General features: G+C 39.0%; 1 long non-coding RNA gene across 9 annotated transcripts; it reads right to left on the minus strand.

Annotated features, from left to right (window-relative positions):
• Positions 1-634: 634 nt before the first annotated feature.
• On the minus strand, positions 635-5,565 carry LOC133710501 (uncharacterized). 9 transcript variants are annotated; one of them, XR_009846724.1, is made up of 8 exons: positions 5,268-5,565; positions 5,043-5,176; positions 4,853-4,950; positions 4,265-4,620; positions 2,443-2,504; positions 1,604-1,666; positions 1,063-1,484; positions 635-924 (listed from the first exon to the last, which is right to left on the minus strand). It is a non-coding gene; the product is annotated as an uncharacterized LOC133710501 (long non-coding RNA). The 9 variants fall into 9 exon arrangements; XR_009846725.1 differs by having other exon boundaries at positions 2,083-2,504; XR_009846719.1 differs by having other exon boundaries at positions 1,063-2,504; positions 4,265-4,345; positions 4,429-4,620.
• Positions 5,566-6,000: the final 435 nt, after the last annotated feature.

A 6,000-nucleotide genomic window follows, 5' to 3' on the forward strand; every position in this document is an offset into this window, starting at 1 on the left:
AGGCCCAATTGACAGCAGCCCAAAGAGTAGTCCCACTCAAACCCTAGCAAAAGGCCCAGACTCGGCCCAATGCTTCATCTCCTTTGCATGGCGGCGATAACCACGACCACGTTGATGCCGCATCGGCGCCTCCATGGCCACGTCGTTTTCGATCCCAGATGCCCCCAACAAAACAACTCCGACCACCCACGAGCCCCACACACTGATATCCAAGAAAACTCGAACCAAAACGATTTGAGCCCACCCAGATTCCATATCGATGTTGCCCCCAGACGCCGGCGTCGCCGCTTGGAAACGAAGCGGATCGAAGTCCAGTCCCTCCCAAGTTGCCATTGACATCCCCAGAATCAAAAACCCGACCACCTTGCTTCAGAGGTTTTGCACCAGATCTGTCGTCAAAGCCCATCCTGCCAGACTTCAAGTAGTAACAGACCTCCCTGAGCCCCATATTGAAAAACCACCCATCCGGCAGCAGACCACGAAACGAGGGAAAAGCCGGTGGCTCGCCCCGACGTCGTGCGCCGCCGGACGAGAGCAATTGCACAGAAACCGGACTCTAGATTTAGGGTGCGTGAAAGCGCGTTGTAAAAGTGAATTTTGGTGGATTTCAGGAAACCGGTTACTCCCTACTTCCAAAGTATTATCATATATCCCAATGATGAAAAAGTCACACTCAAACCAGGAAATATAGTATGTTAACAGTAGTATATATAAACTAATCTACTCCATTATTGATAAAAGTTTAAGCACGGTTGCTCCAACCTCCTCAAAAGGTCCTTCATGAAGGGTGTACTTGTCCCATGAGTAATCAGCAATGTATCTACTGCCTTGGTCAAAGATTTCACAACTTGTTTTCTGCAGACTACGTGTATCATCTCTGCTTCATACAAACGTTCTATGGAAGTAGTGAAAATCGAGAAGTCCCTGCAGTAACAAGATATATAAGTCCCTAAAGGCAATATACTCCCTATAGATGGAACTCCATTTCCTTATCAATGGAGCACAATATTGCATCATTTACAGGGTCAAATGGCTAAATAGTAAAGCAAATTCATTATTCACTTATATGTAGATGCATGTTCAAGCTGCCTTGAGGGATAAATTCGTGCACCAGAAGCCGCATGCCATCCTCTAGGCAGTAACCAATTAGTTTTACAAGATTTGGGTGATCCAACTGTCCAGGGCTAACTTCCATGTATAGAAGGAGCAAAATCTTGTAAAATTGTTTTGGTCAATACTTAGCTTCTATCAATCTTTGAGTAGCACTTTGAGCCATTGAGTAATTGGTAGATGTACCTAATACAAAAATTTGATCAACAAGATATATATGGAGAATTAATGTGCATTAGGACAATGTTCATCACTTCAATGTTGAATTTTCATCAAAATTTGTCATAATCTATTAAATCTTGTACGTCAGATTTAGGAGAAGGAAACACATTCCAAAACCTAAGTGTTTCATCTCCTGCTCCCATGACAATTGTCTGAAACAATAAACAATATAACAGATAAGAATATGCATAATGAAACCTAAAAATTTGCAGAATTATGAGTGAAAGGGATGAAGGATTATGATTAATAGAAAGAATTACAGGTACAGAACCTGTCCGTCAGGTGAGATGGCAAGATAAAGAACTCTATATGTATGGCCTATGAAAGTTGCCAGCTGCATCGGCAAATGAAAATTTAAAATTTGAGACTGAAATTGATAACAAAGACATTTCTTGGTTGCATGAAACTGAAACCTTAACAAAGATAATTAAGCATCTGTCAGCTTCAAATTCCAATCAAAATCAGTAGTGTCATAAAGATGTATCAGATTGCAGGTGAGAACTTGGTTGTGATTCATCAAACACGTAGAAGAATGAAAAGAATAGGATGTACCACATGGAGGGGTATCAAAATGCAGATAGTCAGTATCAGTGAATGTGTGAATGTGAAGTTGACAAATATTTTTAGCAATACTATAAATAACATCTCTAGTGGAGAGAATAATGCGAGATATATTCATTTAATGATATGAGGCCAGGCGCACTATTCAATTTATACAATAATAATTCAAGTTGCTTCACCAGCTCCTACCATGGTAGTTTGTTACAATGTTGCCTTGTTTATCCCAAACTACTCTTGAACCATTTCCTTTGGGAACTTGCTGATACATACATAAGATATTATTTGCAGTGACAATATATTTTTACACTAATGAGCATTGAAGAAGTATAATAAGAAAACGTACACCTCAACCACACCAGTTACATTAAGTTGAGGGCGCAATGTACATCGAAAATGTTAACAACAGAATTTGTGTTCTTCTCAAAGAGTTCGACAATTCTTTCCTGTCCGTCAGACACATATCATATAACAATCCAGCCTCAAAATCACAAGAATGATAAAAAAATCAACCCCCTTATAAAGGGACACAAAATGGGGTGAAATACAAACCTCAGTGGGGAAGAGTGCTCCGGAAGTGAAAACTGGGGGAGTTAGTTCTTCAAAAGCTAGAGCTGTAAATCCATAGAAAGATGAGGCAAATATATTTCTATAAGGCTATTTGTTAAGACTAACTGTTCAAAAGTGATGACTAAAAGAAAAGAACAATCCAACAGCAATGGAGAATACTTTTCAGAATGAGGGAGTCTTGGATCTCTTTGAAACGACTATCCCCTAGCCATATTGAAAGAAGAAATCTTTACGAAAAATTTGAATCCAATAAGACATTACATTTGAGCAACACCCATCACAGAAGTGCTTGGACTATGAAGTCATTTTACTGCAGCTAGTTTAGATATGGTATTGCCTAATGTTAACTATCATCAAGGATTAAATACTTGTTACTCTTCAAACTTTTCCCTGAAAAACAGTTTAGTCCCTCACCTTTTAAATTAAACTAGATAGTCCTTATTCTCTCTAATTCTCGCACAATAGGTCCACAACAGATCTAAAATGACTATTATACCCCTCACTTCCATTTTTTTTTTCTCTTTTTTAATCCTTTTTTTTTTCTACCTCTCTCTCTCTCTCTCTCTCTCTCTCTCTCTCTCTCTCTCTCTCTCTCCGCCACTGAGTCAACTCATCGAGCCACATGGATTCCCAATTCGCAATCGGAAACACTAGCCATTTCTCCAGATCCGGCTCACTAAGTCTGTCCCGCCACTGCCACCACTCGTAGGCACCGCCGGGAATGGCTCTTCGACAGGTTATTTCTCTAGCCCTAGAGAAGATCACCAAGAATGCCTCCTGGGTTGACTCTCACCAATCTCCGGCGAGAGGTCGTCATGTCTTTTTGACATGGAAGGAAGAGAAGAAGAAGGAACACACTCGAAGGAGGGTGAGGAGAGCGATTTCGGTGAAATCCTCGGCGGCAAGGCATTTGTGATGAGACGAGGAATTGGAGCGACTCCGGTGACATAAATTTGTATAATCTCATTCGTGCTCGGTGATGGCTCGTTGTCTTTGAGCAAGACCCTCAGGTCGTCATCCCGTTGTTTGAGCAGGGCTTTGTAGTGATCCAGTATCGGAGTCGTTGGCGGAAGCTTCTGAGCTAGGTCGGGCATGGGATGGGTGTTCAGAAAAGCGAGGCTTCTGGAAATCTCCATGAGAATTTGAGAGAGTGAACGAGGTGAGAGGTAGGGTTAGGGTTGCCCTAGATCAAGGCGTGATTGAATGTCTTGTCTACCGTTGATGACGTCGTCGAGGATGATAGACAGGCGCCATGGATCTGGGCTCAGAGAGAGAGAGAGAGGTAGAAAAAATAAATAAAAAATGATTAAAAAATAAAAAGGGAGAAAAAAAAAGATGGAGAAATTAGAAAAAGAGAGAGGAAAAAAGTAGAAGTAAGGGGTATAGTAGTCTTTTTAGACCTATTGTGTGAGAATTCAAGAGAATAAGGACTAACTTGTTTAATTTAAAAGGTGAGGGACTGAACTGTTTTCTGGAGCAAAGTACATGGAGTAACAAGTATTTAATCCTATCATCAAATTAGACTTGAGGATTGATATCATCCCAAACAGGCTAACTCAAATAAAATGAAGCTAAATTTCAGATCCTTAATACTATAAGACCATTTCAATTAGACAGTATTAATTACCAATTCGATGGAAAGAAAAATGATTTTATACCTTTGACTTCCTCATCTTGACAAAATTACCCAACACCAAAATCAGAAAACTTAGTATCCATTTAAATGTAAACATTTAATTTTGACAATATAACCAACAAAATATGACAGAAATATGTAGCATATTCCAATCCAAATACGCATTACCTTTGTATTAGTGATCAGACTATATAATAAAACAAGCCCCTCCCCTCCCACAGCTTCTTTGGATATCACCAAATCACAAAACTTTCAGATCCAAAAAGGAAACTTGCATAAGTTCCAATCTAAACTAGAACTGATCAATATGCAAGACAAAACTTTTCTCTTACTTTGTAATTGGTGAAGTCCACTGATGCAAAGAAACCAATTAAAAAGCTTGGTGAAGATAAAGGAGAACATATTCTTGTTCAATGTGAAGCTTCGTATGCCCAACTGTGATTCCATTGACTTTGGCATTGACTGACCCAGCAAGCCCCAAGATGGAGGCCATTGACTGACTGAGCAAACCATTTGAGAAGAGCCTAATAAAAAAGAATAAAAAAAATTTATGAGAATAATTAACCATATCTGAAAGCTGCCTGTTTTCACATTTGTGAGAGTGTAAACACCTTATTTTGGTGAGAACAAATTGGAGAATGATAAAGTCGTAAAGAACAATACTTTGTAAACCGATGAGCAAGGAATTAGTGAAAAATTCATATCCTAATAGCGAAGAAACCAAACAAACTGATATTTAGAACAAGTTCGGGTTACCTTCTTCGTCATTTGATAACACCTTAACTGGATAGAGTCACTCTGCTTGCTTCTTTCTTTTCCGGTTTCCATTGACCATGGCGTACCTCCCACTCTCTCTGTCATAATTTCATTATAGCTCATTTGCAGACCAGCAAAGAAATAACGAAAACAATTTACAAAACAAACTTGGAATGATGATGGAACTCACCGAAAATTCAGAGCCAAACACCACAGCTTGTATCCACCACTTCCAGACTCACCTAATTCACCAAAATCCTTGTCAAGAGAGACACATCACCAAAATCTATTTCGATAATCCCGCATCCCCAATTCGAACATAAACTAGCAAAAACAAATTAAATTTCATATTAAAGCCCTAAATCCTCAATCCAACAAAACCCTAAATCAATGAACACTGAATCTAAGGGCTTACCAGCATAGATAAAGAGCTAGTGATTGACACCCATGCATGAAATTGAAATGAGCAATGAGGCTTCGATGATTTCGCTCTATGGTTTGAAACAAAGTCTTAGATGTGGAATTAGGTTTTCTGTGTTTCTCAAAAAGAGATGGGGGATGGAGGGTTAGCTTTTGGGTTTTTAGTTTTGATGATTAGGGTGAGTACTTTCGATTTGGCAAGAAATTTGGATTCAGTTGGAGGGTGAGGTTGTTCTCGGGTTTCAGCTTTGAGAGCTAGTGTTGTGTAGCGAAGCTAAAAGAAAAGTTTTGAGTTTGTTAGATTTGTCGAGGAGAGAGAAATCATTTAGCAGTTTAGAACTAAATTCCTTTACGTTGTGCCAAAAAAAAAAAATCTTTATCTCATTTGACGAGACGACAGATAGATGTTGTCTGAACAAAAAAAAAAAAAAACAGCTACAGCACAAATTGAAAACAAACTTAATTCTCAAAACTAACTTAGTATGGTATGTTGCTATATTCAGACAACAGTTTTTGCACTGTCTGTCGTTAAAATATATCAGACGACAGAAACCAACATGTCTGTCATCTGATGAGGTTATTAGCATAGTGACAACAGAGGACATTTCTTCCCAACACATGAGCTCCTCGTATATGAGCGGCAATGCACAAAAGTGTCATCAATATATAAATTATGAGCATATATAGCACACTAAACTTTCCAAACTAAATAAATTGCCATCCAACTA

This window comes from Rosa rugosa, chromosome 5 (genome assembly GCF_958449725.1).
Source record: "Rosa rugosa chromosome 5, drRosRugo1.1, whole genome shotgun sequence".
Lineage (NCBI taxonomy): Eukaryota > Viridiplantae > Streptophyta > Magnoliopsida > Rosales > Rosaceae > Rosa > Rosa rugosa.